The sequence below is a fragment of the Orcinus orca genome, chromosome 9, assembly GCF_937001465.1.
Source record: "Orcinus orca chromosome 9, mOrcOrc1.1, whole genome shotgun sequence".
NCBI lineage: Eukaryota > Metazoa > Chordata > Mammalia > Artiodactyla > Delphinidae > Orcinus > Orcinus orca.
Window position 1 is genome coordinate 28,543,062 of NC_064567.1, and position 13,490 is coordinate 28,556,551.

Below are 13,490 nucleotides of genomic sequence, written 5' to 3' on the forward strand. Positions count from 1 at the left end.
TTTGTGTGTGTGCGTGAGCTGCATATTTATTTGTTGTTGTCAGAAGACAAAGCCTCAGAGCTGCAAAAGAGACAGACTGACCCCAGAGCCAGCCGGTGCAGAAGGAACTCATTTGCATAAATACTTTTCCCTACCCTGGGGCAGATTTGCAGCTCATCACTAAGGAGCTGTGGTGCGGAGAATGGGGAGAGGGAGAGAGGATTATTTCTTTCACTTCCTCAGTAGGTTGACCTCACTTTTCCCTTGAATAAGTGAGTCTGTGGTGGTGCCAGCATTCATGCTTTTTCCACAACCCGAGCCGTACAGAGAACCACAGCTATTTTCAGTAGAATCAGACCCCAGCTGAGTAGCATTTTTCCCTTTTACTCTTTTCCCAGAAGTGAAAAAATACAAAACGATCTGGCACTAGACGTTAAGAACAGACACACTTCTCCAATCCTTGTTTTCCTCTCACAAGCGTATTAAGGATAATAACAATAACAACGCATTACTGCTCCCCTCACTTGAGACTCACTGAAGCACACCATTTACCATCGGCATGATTTACAGATCATTTTGGTTTCTTGGAGGGCAATTAAAATGAACATTCTGGTAATTATTCCTTTTCAATGACAGCGCTATCTTTTTTAGATGAGCATCTCAACAATAACCAAAAAACAAATCAAAACAAACAAACACACAAACCCTCCAAACACCCTGGACTGATTAAATTAAGAAAGAAGATGAGCAGTGAGTCCTTCTTGATTCAATCTGAGTTTTCAAAATGACGAACAGTAGTCATGAATGTTTTACGATTCACTCGAATGAATATTTTATCAACTTTGAATGCATCCACAAATTTCTCTTTTATTTTTGCCTTTTAAAAATAGTAAAACTGAAACTGTCTTGCCAAGATTTAAAGGGATATTAGTTCTCTCCTCACATATTCTGTCTGGCCTTGCGAGAGTGGCCCATTGTGCCCAAAGACAACAGTTTCTTTGCAGTGCTGAATCTTAGACACTAAAGACAGCCTCTCTTCAATGGGGTTACTACAGGGGAAAAAAGAAAATTGCAGTGCATCATAGCAGGGACAATCTAATCCTCTTTGCTGGTACATCTGCTCTGGCAGTTTTGCTCTGCAAATCAAAAGGCATCCCATCAATTAAAGTTTCTCTTCCTTTCATTTTTATTCAGCTTGTGAAATGTGACCAGTATTCACCAGAAAAAAAAAAAAGTTTCAGGCCGCTTTGGTCACAAATATCCACCCCAAGGGTGTGCACTTTGATTTGTTGTCTGGTTTCCGCTGACTGTTCTTCCTCATTTTTTTTTCTTTTTTTTTTTTTAAGAAGGAGCCCTTCTCCTTTGGCAGAGTGCAGTATATTCAGAGAGCTTTACAAAACAAAGCTTTCAGCTCTGAGTCAGCAACAAACTCATCTTTGTTCGCATGGTTCTATTAAGGAAAGAAGGCCAATTTTCTGCAGGTTTCTATGGCTGGCTTCACAAAGGCATCTCTCTGTGTGCAAGCTCTCTGGCAGGAACAGCCGACTCTGAGATCATCGTTTTCCGTAATGACCAGCTGCAATGATCGGAGAAAGAAAATCATAGACTGGTTTATAGAGTGGTTTTTCCTAAGGAGCCTGAAACATAGATTCATTCACTGGGAGACATGAAATAAAGGCAGCTCATTGGTTGCATTCACATATACAGCCCAAGGCCTCCTCCACATTTTCCTTTATCTCCAAACACACTTTGATTGGATATTCACGTCATCTGTTTTGAGGAGGAAGTGAAGCTCATTTGCATTTCCCTGGGTTTCCCAGGAAATTCCCAGGAATTCTTGTCCTTCATTTGATGGTGTTTTCGCGTGTTTGGGATCACATTAAATTATAATCTCACAGTGTGTTTCCAGGTACTGAACTTTTGTCTACCCCTATAGCTAGAGCACTGTTAAGATCTCCAGTTGGCCCACAGGGAGATGGCTTAAGTGTTCTAGGACATATGGCAAACATTCAGAATAAACAAAATAGTCTTAGACTCCTGAAGCAAGGTTTTTCAAAAACATCAGCATAACCCTACTTATCATGAGGTTTAACGGGTAGAGTTTGCAGACATGCAGCTGCGTAGAGCAATCTATGCTAGTGCTGCTTCCGTAAAAGTGTTGTAGGATGGTTTTATACGTATTTGGATTTAAAAGAAAATTTCCAGATTAGAAAAATGTTAGTGGAGAATTCTGGTCTTAACAAAATGAAACTTCTTTTAACTGTACGACTTAGAATCTTAAATATGCTAATGCACGTCGTCATTTTCTAAGAAAAATGCCTTCCCCCAACCCTAGTCCACACAGGAACATCTGCTTAAACTAGTACTTTAAAGATCTCACTTTGGGGGAAATGCTGACCAAATCCAATGGGATGATTAACAACCAAAGCCTTCCAAAACTTAGGCTATCCTGGATGAAGTTTGCAAGAGGAACTTCAGACATTTGTTTTATTTTTATTTTTTTTAATTAATTAATTTTCATTTTTGGCTGCGTTGGATCTTCATTGCTGCACGAGGGCTTTCTCTAGTTGTGGCGAGCGGGGGCTACTCTTCATTGAGGTGCACGGGCTTCTCATTGTGGTGGCTTCTCTTGTTGAGGAGCACGGGCTCTAGGTGCGAGGGCTTCAGTAGTTGTGGCATGTGGGCTCAGTAGTTGTGGCTTGCGGGCTCTAGAGAGCAGGCTCAGTAGTTGTGGCACACGGGCTTGGTTGCTCCGCGGCATGTGGGATCTTCCCGGACCAGGGCCCGAACCCGTGTCCCCTGCATTGGCAGGCGGAGTCTTAACCACTGCGCCACTAGGGAAGTCCCAGACATTTGTTTTAATATGAGTATATCAAATATTTATCGTCAGATGTTATCTAAAACTAGCTATTGAGAAATCAATACAGTGTGAAATGAGAGAGCACTATACCTTTTTCCCTCCAAATGCTGCCTTTTTACAGGTAGAGCCTTAGGAGATGTCTATTGGTTGTGTGACTCTCACTTCCCAGGCTTTATGGCATAGAAAAAGAGCCATAATGAAATTCAAAAGAGAAGCTGGGGCTGCGTAAGTACATGGTAGCAGGTACCATGTTGTTCCTTCTCAATTTATGGCTACCAATAAAAGATTCCAGAAAACATATTATTGCCATATTTAAGTATGATATGTTTTTTGTCATTATATAAGAACTGCTACCAAAGACTTTCTTCATTCTTCTTTTTAATTGTTTCAAACAAGAAACATTGATGGAGTGCTTACTTTGTACCAGGTACATTGTAAATTGGGCAGACGTGATCCCTGCTTTCCTGGAACATACTAGCTAGAAAAGAGAAAGGAGAAACACCATGCTTTATAATTTCTAGACATGTGATGATTTGTTCATTTTTCAGAAAGGATTTCTGTGCATTTAGAACTGTGTGGGTAGGGCAAAACTTACTGATATTTTGAAAGAATAATGCTGAAATAATGTTGGATTCATCCTGAAATTTGCCTGACTCAGAGGCTCATCCTCATAGGCATCAGACCTATACTTTGTTGTTGCAAACACCTTGCACTTAGCATGACTGTATTTTGGGCAGAAATTCATGATGGATAAGGATGTGTCTTCCGAATTACTTGCCCAGCCCTCCTGAGCAACTGTTTCTGTTTTTCAGTGACTGATGAGTCACAGTTCAGAGGAGATAGAATCAGAGTGTCAACTGTAAAAAAACGAAGGTGAATTCTACCTTGGAATCCCTGATACAAGTCTAAACTTATCTCAGGTTGGAAAATAAATCCTCAAGACACATATCTCAGTACTTGATATACTACAACACATAAAGGATTTTTCTGCACTCTTGAAGCAAGTTGGGACTTGGTTGAAGGGTGTTTTTCTTATGAAAGAAGGAAAGATAATGGCTGAACTATGGAACAAGACAGTGATAGAGCAGGTGTGATAAAATGGTTATAAGACTTGCAAAAGTCATAATCTACATGAATTAAACATAGCCACCTCATAGGGAAACATATTACCTAATTGAGTAGTGTAAATTTTTTTTTTTTTTTTTTTGCGGTACGCGGGCCTCTCACTGTTGTGGCCTCTCCCGTTGCGGAGCACAGGCACTGGATGTGCAGGCTCAGCGGCCATGGCTCACGGGCCCAGCCGCTCCGCGGCATGTGGGATCTTCCCGGACCGGGGCACGAACCTGTGTCCCCTGCATTGGCAGGCGGACTCTCAACCACTGCGCCACCAGGGAAGCCCAGAGTAGTGTAAATTTTAAGTCAAGGAAACATGACTTAGAATGTATATAATCTTGGATTCTAGCTCCTGAGTATATGTACTTTCTTCATCTTTTTCTATTGTTTTAGTAAATAAACCAGTCATTTGTACAATTTCTACTGCAATTTTTCTCTTTGCTCTTTTTCTGTATATTTGTCTCTTTTTTTGAATCCAGGTCAGTCTAGTCAATTTAAGTTTAGTTATTTATTCAAGAAATATTTAACTGCCTACTATTGACTAAGCACTAAGGATTAAATGTTAAAAAAGAAAAGGATGCTTTGTATGATGTTACTTGAAAAACCATTGTTTCCATATATAACTACATAAAACCATTATGTATATATATAAAGTGATATATATTTTGTATGATGTATTATATCAGGTAGAAACTGTTTCTCCTCTTTAACTTTTATGCCTTTATTCCACCCACATACTATATATTAAGTGATAACAAGTACTTAAGGTACGCAAATGGCTTTTCCTCCCTGACTCACCACTCTCATTACATTTCTGCAGAAGCTGCACTGTCAGTTGTTTGAAGGATTTTAAATGGATCAAAAATAAACATCACTATAAAAATGTGAAATTCTTTCTATCATTGCCAACAAATACTCTTTGAAATCAACTAAGTAGTACACCTTTTAATTACTGAAAGAGGAGACACTTTTAAAATGTTAAAGCTTGTGGCAATTTACTCATTCTGCTTACCTAAATTGACATCTTGAGCAAATTGCAGATTCATTCGTTCATTCACTTCTGTTATGTGTGTGATATGTTTGTGTGTGAGAGAGGAAGAGAGAGTGTCTAGTACTTGTCAAGAAGTGTGTAGAACCTGGGTGTACTGCAGTAAATAAAACAGATAAAGGTGCCTGCCTTTGTGGAGCTTAATTCTAACAGAGGGAAAGCTATTTGATAAAAGGCCAGGTAGTGCTCTTTTAGAAAAGTGCTATGAAGAAAACTGAAGGAGTGTAAGGGCAGAGAGGACAATAGACGGGAAGCGTTTGATGTGGTGAAGGAGGATGGCCTCTCTGATGAGGCCTCACTTGAGAAAAGACTTCAGTAAAGTCTGGGGCCAAGGCTTTTAGCTATCTGGGGAAGAGCATTCCAGAAAGAAGGACCTAATAAGGCAGAAGCATGCCAGTTGTGGTTGAGTAACAGAAAGGCAGCCCACAGGAGCCAGTGGAGGAGGGAGGGAGTGGTAGGAGATGCATTAACTAAACTAGGAGGCAGCTCGCACCTAGCACGGGACAAGGGGCAAAAGCAAATGGAGGCCCACTATGATTCAATGTCTGAAGATTTAAAAGTTACAAATCAAGCTAACATACTCTTAAATAAAATATGTTCTCTCTCCCTTCTTTAACCTTTATAACACCCAGAAGGCCAGGTTTAAATGTAAAATCCTTGGACTCATGATTCCAGGTTGGTGAATAAGCAGGGCCTCTGTTCCCTGGTCTGCCCCCTTTGCTTCCCACCTTCAGCTCCATTCTATATTGTGAGAGATTATACCTATATGTGGACATCCCAGACCATTTTGTCCAAGCTCCACATTCACCCTGCCAACACCTGCCTCTTGGTTACCTCTTGGGTCTAGGGTGTGCACAGCTGCAGCGAAGCCTGTCCTTAGAGAGGTGGATCATATGGAAGAATAGATTGCAGCCCTGGAAGCAGGCTTGCAGACCTCTGGGCAGGAAATTCTGGGCCTCTGGAGAACCAGGGCATGTTCTATAAGTGGGCTGTATACTCCAGTTGTGCATATTTCAGTGACTTGCAGACGCCTCATCTGGTGGCAGGTGAGTGGGGGCAACTGGTGGTGCAGCTGGGGAGAGGTGAAAACTGGGCCCTGAAAAGTACTTGCTCCAGCCTGGGTTCTAAGAAGGGTACCAGCTGGCTTTGTAGGCCTTGGTAAGGATTTGGCTCTTAATGTAACAAAGCTGGGAAGACACTGAAGTGTTTCAATTTGCATTTTCAAAGTCTCACTCTGCTTGCTGTGTGGAGAGTAGCCTGGAGTAGAATAAGAATGAAAGCTGGGAGCCCAGTTAAGAGGCTGTTGTAGAGTTTTAGACAAGAAATGGTAATTGCTATGGGTTCCTGATTAGTTACTGATAAACATTAGTTACTGATAAACAAAATACCTCACACTCTTAAAAGCCCTTGGAGATTCTAGAAAACATTCTTCTTCGCAAGGAGAGCAAAAGTGAGAACTGAAAGCTTCTATACCCACACAGTTTACCATCTACATTAGCATGTCTTTATTATTCAGCTGTTTTCTCTAAAGCAATTTTACTGTTACACTATTTTTATCAACATGACTTTATTATTTCAGGAAACTCTTGCCCAAAAAGATAGAAATGGCAAATAAGTTTATTATTTGCTCCAGGAGCTACCAGACAAAAAAGTAGAATGCACATCAGACTGTTCAACTTTTCTGTAGGTAGCATCAATCGACTTACTCTGTAAGACCTAAACCTTCCTCTAGAAAACCTCACCTTGCCATGTTCATCAATTCTAATCTATTACATCACGATCCTCGCACAATCTCAATAAAGTTCTCTGCACTGGAAGACTGTCTTAAACAAGTCTCAGAATCTCATAAATCTCCCAACTTTGCCCTCCCTCCTCAGAAAGGCTGCCAAAGTAGTATTCTCCTTTATCTCATGAGGAATAAATTCAGCTTTGTCTCATCCATAGTTTAATTTGGTGATATTTGTAGCGAAGCTGTTACCGAGTCCAAGCTCGCTCTGCTTGCCGCACGACAGGCCGATGAATTGGAGACGAGGTGTTGAGGCAAGGAAGACGACTTTATTCGGAAAGCCGGCAGACCGAGAAGATGGCGACTAGTGACTCTGAACAACCATCTAATCAGGGTCGGGACGCCAGTTTCTTTTATAGAATCAGAGGCAGAGAGGCGGTGAGGAAGTAAAGTAAAAAGGCAGAATAGAGAGGGAGAGGCGGTGAGGAAGTAAAGTAAGAGGGCCATCGGTCTTGCAAAACATCTCCTGGAATGAGCAGCCTCGGTGAGGGGATGTGTCAGTTTCGTCTTTCTTGCAGCCATCCACAGGAAGGTAGGGTCAGATTGTCCCTCTGTGAGCTGAACAGCAGAGGGGCAGGGTTCCCCGAGGCAGGCCATTATGTATGATTATAATAACAAAAGCAACGAAAAGCAAAGGTTAAAGTCAAAGAAACAGATTCCACGTGCAGTCCGATTTAGCTCTTCCCTGTTACAAAGCATCTTGGAGGCCCTTTGAGATCTGATCAAGATCTCACACTTCTGCAGCCCAAGACCACCCATCTGGAAATAGAGCACTTCTCTGAAAGTCCTCGAGCTTTCAACTCAGGGATATTGCTTCGGGTCCAACCTCCTATTTCTTTTTCTTTTCCTTTAGCTCCCCAAATACTGACTTTATTTGCCTTCTAGGAGTAATAAGCCTTTTAAAGGAACTCTTTGGTTATGTAATTAGGTTTGTAAACCTCCTATTCTTGCTGGAAATCTGCCTTATTACTGTGATATTGTGATATATATAAGAAATATATATTTGGTTATTCAGATATATTGCTTGTCTTAATTTAATTTTTATTTTATATTAGAGTATAGTTGATTTACAATTCAGATGTATTTCTTATATATATATTTGGTCTTTATCCACAGTTTCTGGCTCACAGCTCCCCAAACCCTTGGAATTTTCTGAGCTATGAGCAATGGGAGCATCTTCTGTTATAATATCTGTTCTCTTATCCTCAGTTCCTGAAAACACCTCAGAGCCATAAAGGTGAAATAAGTGTCTTGTCATTCATAACAAGTGCCTTTCCACCATAACTGGGTTTATGTTAATGAGGTGACTTTTGGAAAGCACCTAAGTGTGGGTACTGACCCAGGGGAACCAATCAAGAATAGGGGGTTGGAAATTTAAGTCGCACACCCTCCTGATTTCCAGTGAGGGGAGAGGGGGTTAGAAGTTGAATCAAGCACCAATGGCTAGTGATTTAATCAGTCATGTCTATGTAATGAAGTCTTCATAAAAACCCCAAATGAGGGGGTTTGGAGAGCTTCCAAGCTGGGGAGCCGGAATGCTTCCAAGTGCCACAGTACTGGGCCCCAAACTCTATGAGGACAGAAGCTTCTTTGTTTGGTACCTCACCTTATGTATCTCTTCATCTGGTTGTGATTTATATCCTTTAATACCCTTTGTAATATCCTTTTAATAAAAAAATCATGTTGGAAAAACTGGATATCTATATGAAGAAGAATTAAACTGGATTCTTACCTTGCACCATACCCAAAAATAACTCAAAATAGATCAAAGACTTACACATAAGTCCTGAAACTATAAAACTCCTAGAAGAAAACTTACGGAAAAAGCAATAATTGACATTCGTTTTGGCAATAATTTCTTGGATAGAACACTAAAAGCAAAGGCAAAAAAAGCAAAAATTGACAAGTGGGATTATATCCAAATACAAAGCTTCTTCACAGCAAAAGAAATAATCAACAAGGTGAAAAGGCAATTACAGAATGGAAAAAATATTTGCAACCCATATATCTGATAAGGAGTTGATATCCAAAATATATAAGAAACTCCTACAACGCAATAGCAAAAAAACAAAGAATTTAATTTAAAAATGACCAAAGGACTTGAATAGAGACTCCTCTGAAGAAGACATACAAAGGGCCGACAGATATGTGTAAAAGGAAATATCGATGTGATCAAAACTGTTCATTTGAGAAACATCTTAGAATGAAAAGGGAACAAAATTCCAAGTAGCAGATTGTCTGCATTTTTATTGATATACAAATTCACCCAAAAGAAATTAAGTTTCCAAAATTGCTTCCTTAAGAGATTCATTGGTCAAAGCAAAAGAGGACTGGGAAAAACTTAAAACTATCTCTCATTTATTTCCCTTTAAATCAAAACACACACCTCAAGGTCTTTATCCTACTATTCCTCTTCCTCCATCCTATTCTCCTCAATCTCCCTCTCACCCTATTTGTTCCTCTAGTCTGTTCTCCTTCCCTTCTATTCAGCCAGAAGCTCAATTACTTCTTAAAGTTAAACAGCCCTCAGAATAGAAGAATTCCTTGAGGTTGGTTTTAAGCTCCACTCTTCCTCTGAGTTGAGAGCCATTGCCAAAGACTTTCCAAAGCCCATATAGGACAAAAACAAAACAAAACAAAAAGCAAAACCTTATAGAGACATTTAGAATTGTTTTAGGAATTTGTAATTCAGGGGCTCCAGATCTAAACCAATTAGTTCATATATTAGTGGGAACATTAGGTGGAAGAGGCAAAATGGAAAGAGTCTGATGGTGACTTAAAAGGACCCAAATTTCATAAGAAATCAGAGAGATTTAGAAAAGCTATAGATGTTAGACAAGGTCTTTTGAAGGTTCCCCAAAAATCTTTTCTGTGAAAATGAATGGATTCTATTCCAGGCCTGTAAGCAAAGGAAGGATGAGTTCAGAGACTTTATTTTTTTTTTCTCAATCATCTTTTTTTTTTTTTTTTAAAATATAACTTTAAAAATAATTAATTAATTTATTTCTGGCTGTGTTGGGTCTTTGCTGCTGCACATGGGCTCTCTCTAGTTGCAGCAAGCAGGGGTTACTCTTCGTTGTGGTGCATGGGCTTCTCATTGTGGTGACTTCTCTTGTTGCAGAGCACAGACTCTAGGTGTGGGATTCAGTAGTTGTGACACGCGGGCTCAGTAGTTGTGGCGCACAAGCTTAGCTGCTCCGCAGCATGTGGGATCTTCCCAGACCAGGGATCGAACCTGTGTCCCCTGCATTGGCAGGTGGATTCTTAACCACTGTGCCACCAGGGAAGTCCCGGTGAGTTCAGAGACTTTAGGGAAAGGCTCTTACACACCCTTAGACAGCATTCAAGATTAGCTCTTGAAACAGGAGTAACCTTGATTCTCTCTTCACTTTTTAGAAGTGCCCTTAAGCCAGAAATAAAGGATTTAGCATATAAGCAAAAAATAGAGTGGGAAATAGCCCCATTGTCAGATCTCCAGCACTTTGCTGGTGGACATTTTGAAAAAGGTTTTGAACAAAAGCAGAATAAGAATTAAAATAAATTGATGACCTTACAGATAAATAGTCAGAGGCTCCTACCTCAGTCATAAACACCGGAGGAGAGAGTCTTGTGATAAAGGTATTTAAACAGACAGATACAGCAAACAGAAAAGATGTTGTAAAAAGAATTGTCTGGTTATAGCTAAGAAATTAAAGGCAAAAATGAAGCAAGTGATCGATGAAGGTACTCTGAGGAGCAATCATGCACTTAATTCCCTTCACTTTTACAAGGAGAAATTTCTTTACATATTGAAGAGCAGTCTTAAAAGTTTTTGATTGATGCAGGCATATGGTAGCTGGAATAATATTCCCACCAAGATGTTCCTACTTTGGTCCTCTGTCATTTTATGTTACATGGCAAATAAGGACTTTGCAGATTATGGGGTAAGGACTTTGAGATGTGGAAGTTATTCTGGATTATCTTGGTGGGCTTGATATAATTACAGAAAATTTGAAAAACACAACTTTCTCTGGACGGAAGCAGAAGAGATATAACACAGAAAGAAGTTCAGAGAAGTTTGAAGCATGTTAAGGACACTAGAATTCAAATTAGCAAAACTTTAAGAGACTCTCAAACTTCTAAGGCTTAAGGTATAGCAACTGAGATCAACTCCTGGGATTCAATGACTCTCCCCCTATCTTTAATAACAGGGTGACCCATATATATATTTCTAAATATCACATGCAGTTCTGGACTCTGTCTAAGAGTCTCTTAGCAGACTGCTTAGACTCTGTCTCTAAGCAGATATGGTCAAATATTGCAGGTAATTAGGGGAATAATATATCAAGAAGTTTGTTCAGCCTGTTCTCATATTCTTTCTAAACAACCCTTGAATGACCTAAAATCTGAGACCAGGTCTTCTAGAAAGAGTCCTTCAGGCATTGTTCACAAGTAGAACAGCTGTAAAATTCCAAGGGGTTGATACTTGGATTCATATCTTTCAAATAAAAAGGTACAAAATATTCTTGAATCACTGGAAGATGGTCCTTAGCAGAGATCTCAAGATGAGGGTTCTCTGGATCTCTCCAGAAGCAGACAGTATTCTGAAGGAGATTGTTTCATCTCAAGATCTTCAGGCTGAGCAGATGACTAACTGATGTATCTACGTCTATCTCTGTATCTATAGATAGCTTCCACCAAACATCCACAGAATAAGACTGTGGATTGTAATGCTTTAATCTCATTATTTTGTTCTTTATTTTTCTAGACATTTTCTTTCTTCTTTTGCTGGACTAAGACTATCTTTAACTATGTTTTTTAAGAACAAAAAACCTATTATATTCCTAATTTTAATGTTTGCTTCCTTAGTCACTCCATTGTATGGGTCCCATGAATGACTTCAATTTACTAGCCAACTAAAGCATGCAACTAAAGTAACAGAAAGTACACGTTCCTTTGGGAGCCCCCCAGCTTCCCTTGGTACCAATTCCTTATACTAAATCCATTGGTTTCCTGGGTAATTGTATTTGACTGTTAACTAACATTGTATATAGAGAACCCCACAACAGACCAGACAATGAGAAATCTGAAACCCCATATCATATTGTACTTAGAAAAGGAGGTTCCTGTCTCCACTGAAACAACATTCAGTGATCTTTTGTTGGGCCGCACTTCTGAAACTGAGCTTACGCAAAAATAGAACTGAGAAGAGGATCATGGTACAAATGGTATATATTTGAAGGCCAACTAACTTTCAAAGATCTAAGAAAGAAACAATTTTTCTTCTGACTTAGATCTGCTTAAGGATCTTGATACTGCAAACTTCATCACCTGGTACTGAGCCTTTCTTGACAAGTGGTGCCAAACTTTACAACACTGTTTGACAGTCCATTAGGGTAGATTGTCCAAAAACAGATTACTGACAGGCTTCCAGTGACGGGTATTGGATTTGTGTACAAAGGACCACTGATTTCTACCTGCCAACTGGACAGGGACTTGTTATATTGGTAATCTGATTCCTATCTTCAAGATAGTCTGCATCACCCAGGGACCATTTTGGCCCATCCGTTTTTCCTTTTAAGAAAAAGTTCTCCATGTGCGTTAGAATAGGCCTGGGGAGTAGGAAGAAACCTACATGTCACGGTTCACAAACTAACAAAAGAGCTAGAAAGTGCCTCCTAGAGAAGTGTCATTTGAGAAATTCATGAAATTGGACAGGTGCTGGTTCAGAACAGAGCCTCTTTAGATATAGTATTGGCTGCTTAAGAGGAGTATGTGCCGTTTCAGGGGAAGAATTGTGCGTACATTCTTGCAGACTTCTTTTGTATCTTTAATATTACCAAAAAGATTTGGGAGGGAACAAAGCATAAGATGATCAGTTTGGCTAATAAACCTCTATTTGGTATGTTGGCTCTTTGGTTTGAGGATGAGATCTATTCTGACTAATTTGGACACCTTGATTCCTGGCTGACAAGTGAATTGCAAACTCTAATCATAATTCTTCCCTCAGTATTTGTCTGGTTGCAGTGTTCAGATATGTGATCTCCAGATTTTTGAACATGGCTAAGTAGCCACTGGGGCACTGAATGATCCAACAAATGACCATCCAACAAAAGGAATAGGAAAACCTGACACTTGTGGAGGTTAAAACAACCATCTCTGGATACATGATACACTATCATGACAACTCATGTGAAGACAATTTAGGTCCAGATGTTAATGGACCTCTCACAGCCCAGGCTGAAGAATTACCACATGGCAGGACAGTGAGAACTGAAACCCTTTACATCCGTTCTGCTTATGGAATGTATAAGCATGACTTTTATTATTTGGCTGTCTTCATTAATATGACTTTATGGCTCTTCATCAATATGAATTTAACATTCTAGAAAAAAGAGAAGATGAAAATAATTTTGTTTGTTCCATGGACTTTCTTAAAAACCCATTTAAGGGCTTCCCTGGTGGCGCAGTGGTTGAGAGTCCGCCTGCCGATGCAGGGGACACGGGTTTGTGCCCCGGTCCGGGAAGATCCCACATGCCATGGAGCGGCTGGGCCTGTGAGCCGTGGCTGCTGAGCCTGCGTGTCCGGAGCCTGTGCTCCGCAACGGGAGAGGCCACAACAGTGAGAGGCCCGCGTACCGCAAAAAACAAAACAAAACAAAACAAACCCATTTAAGTAAACACCAAACTGTTCAACTGTTCAGTAGAGAGCATCAAACAACTGT

General features: G+C 40.1%; 1 pseudogene; it reads right to left on the bottom strand.

Moving 5' to 3' along the window:
* The window catches only part of LOC101275314 (glutathione peroxidase 7-like), a 29,606-nt pseudogene extending 17,245 nt beyond the window's left edge, over window positions 1-12,361 (bottom strand).
* Window positions 12,362-13,490: the final 1,129 nt, after the last annotated feature.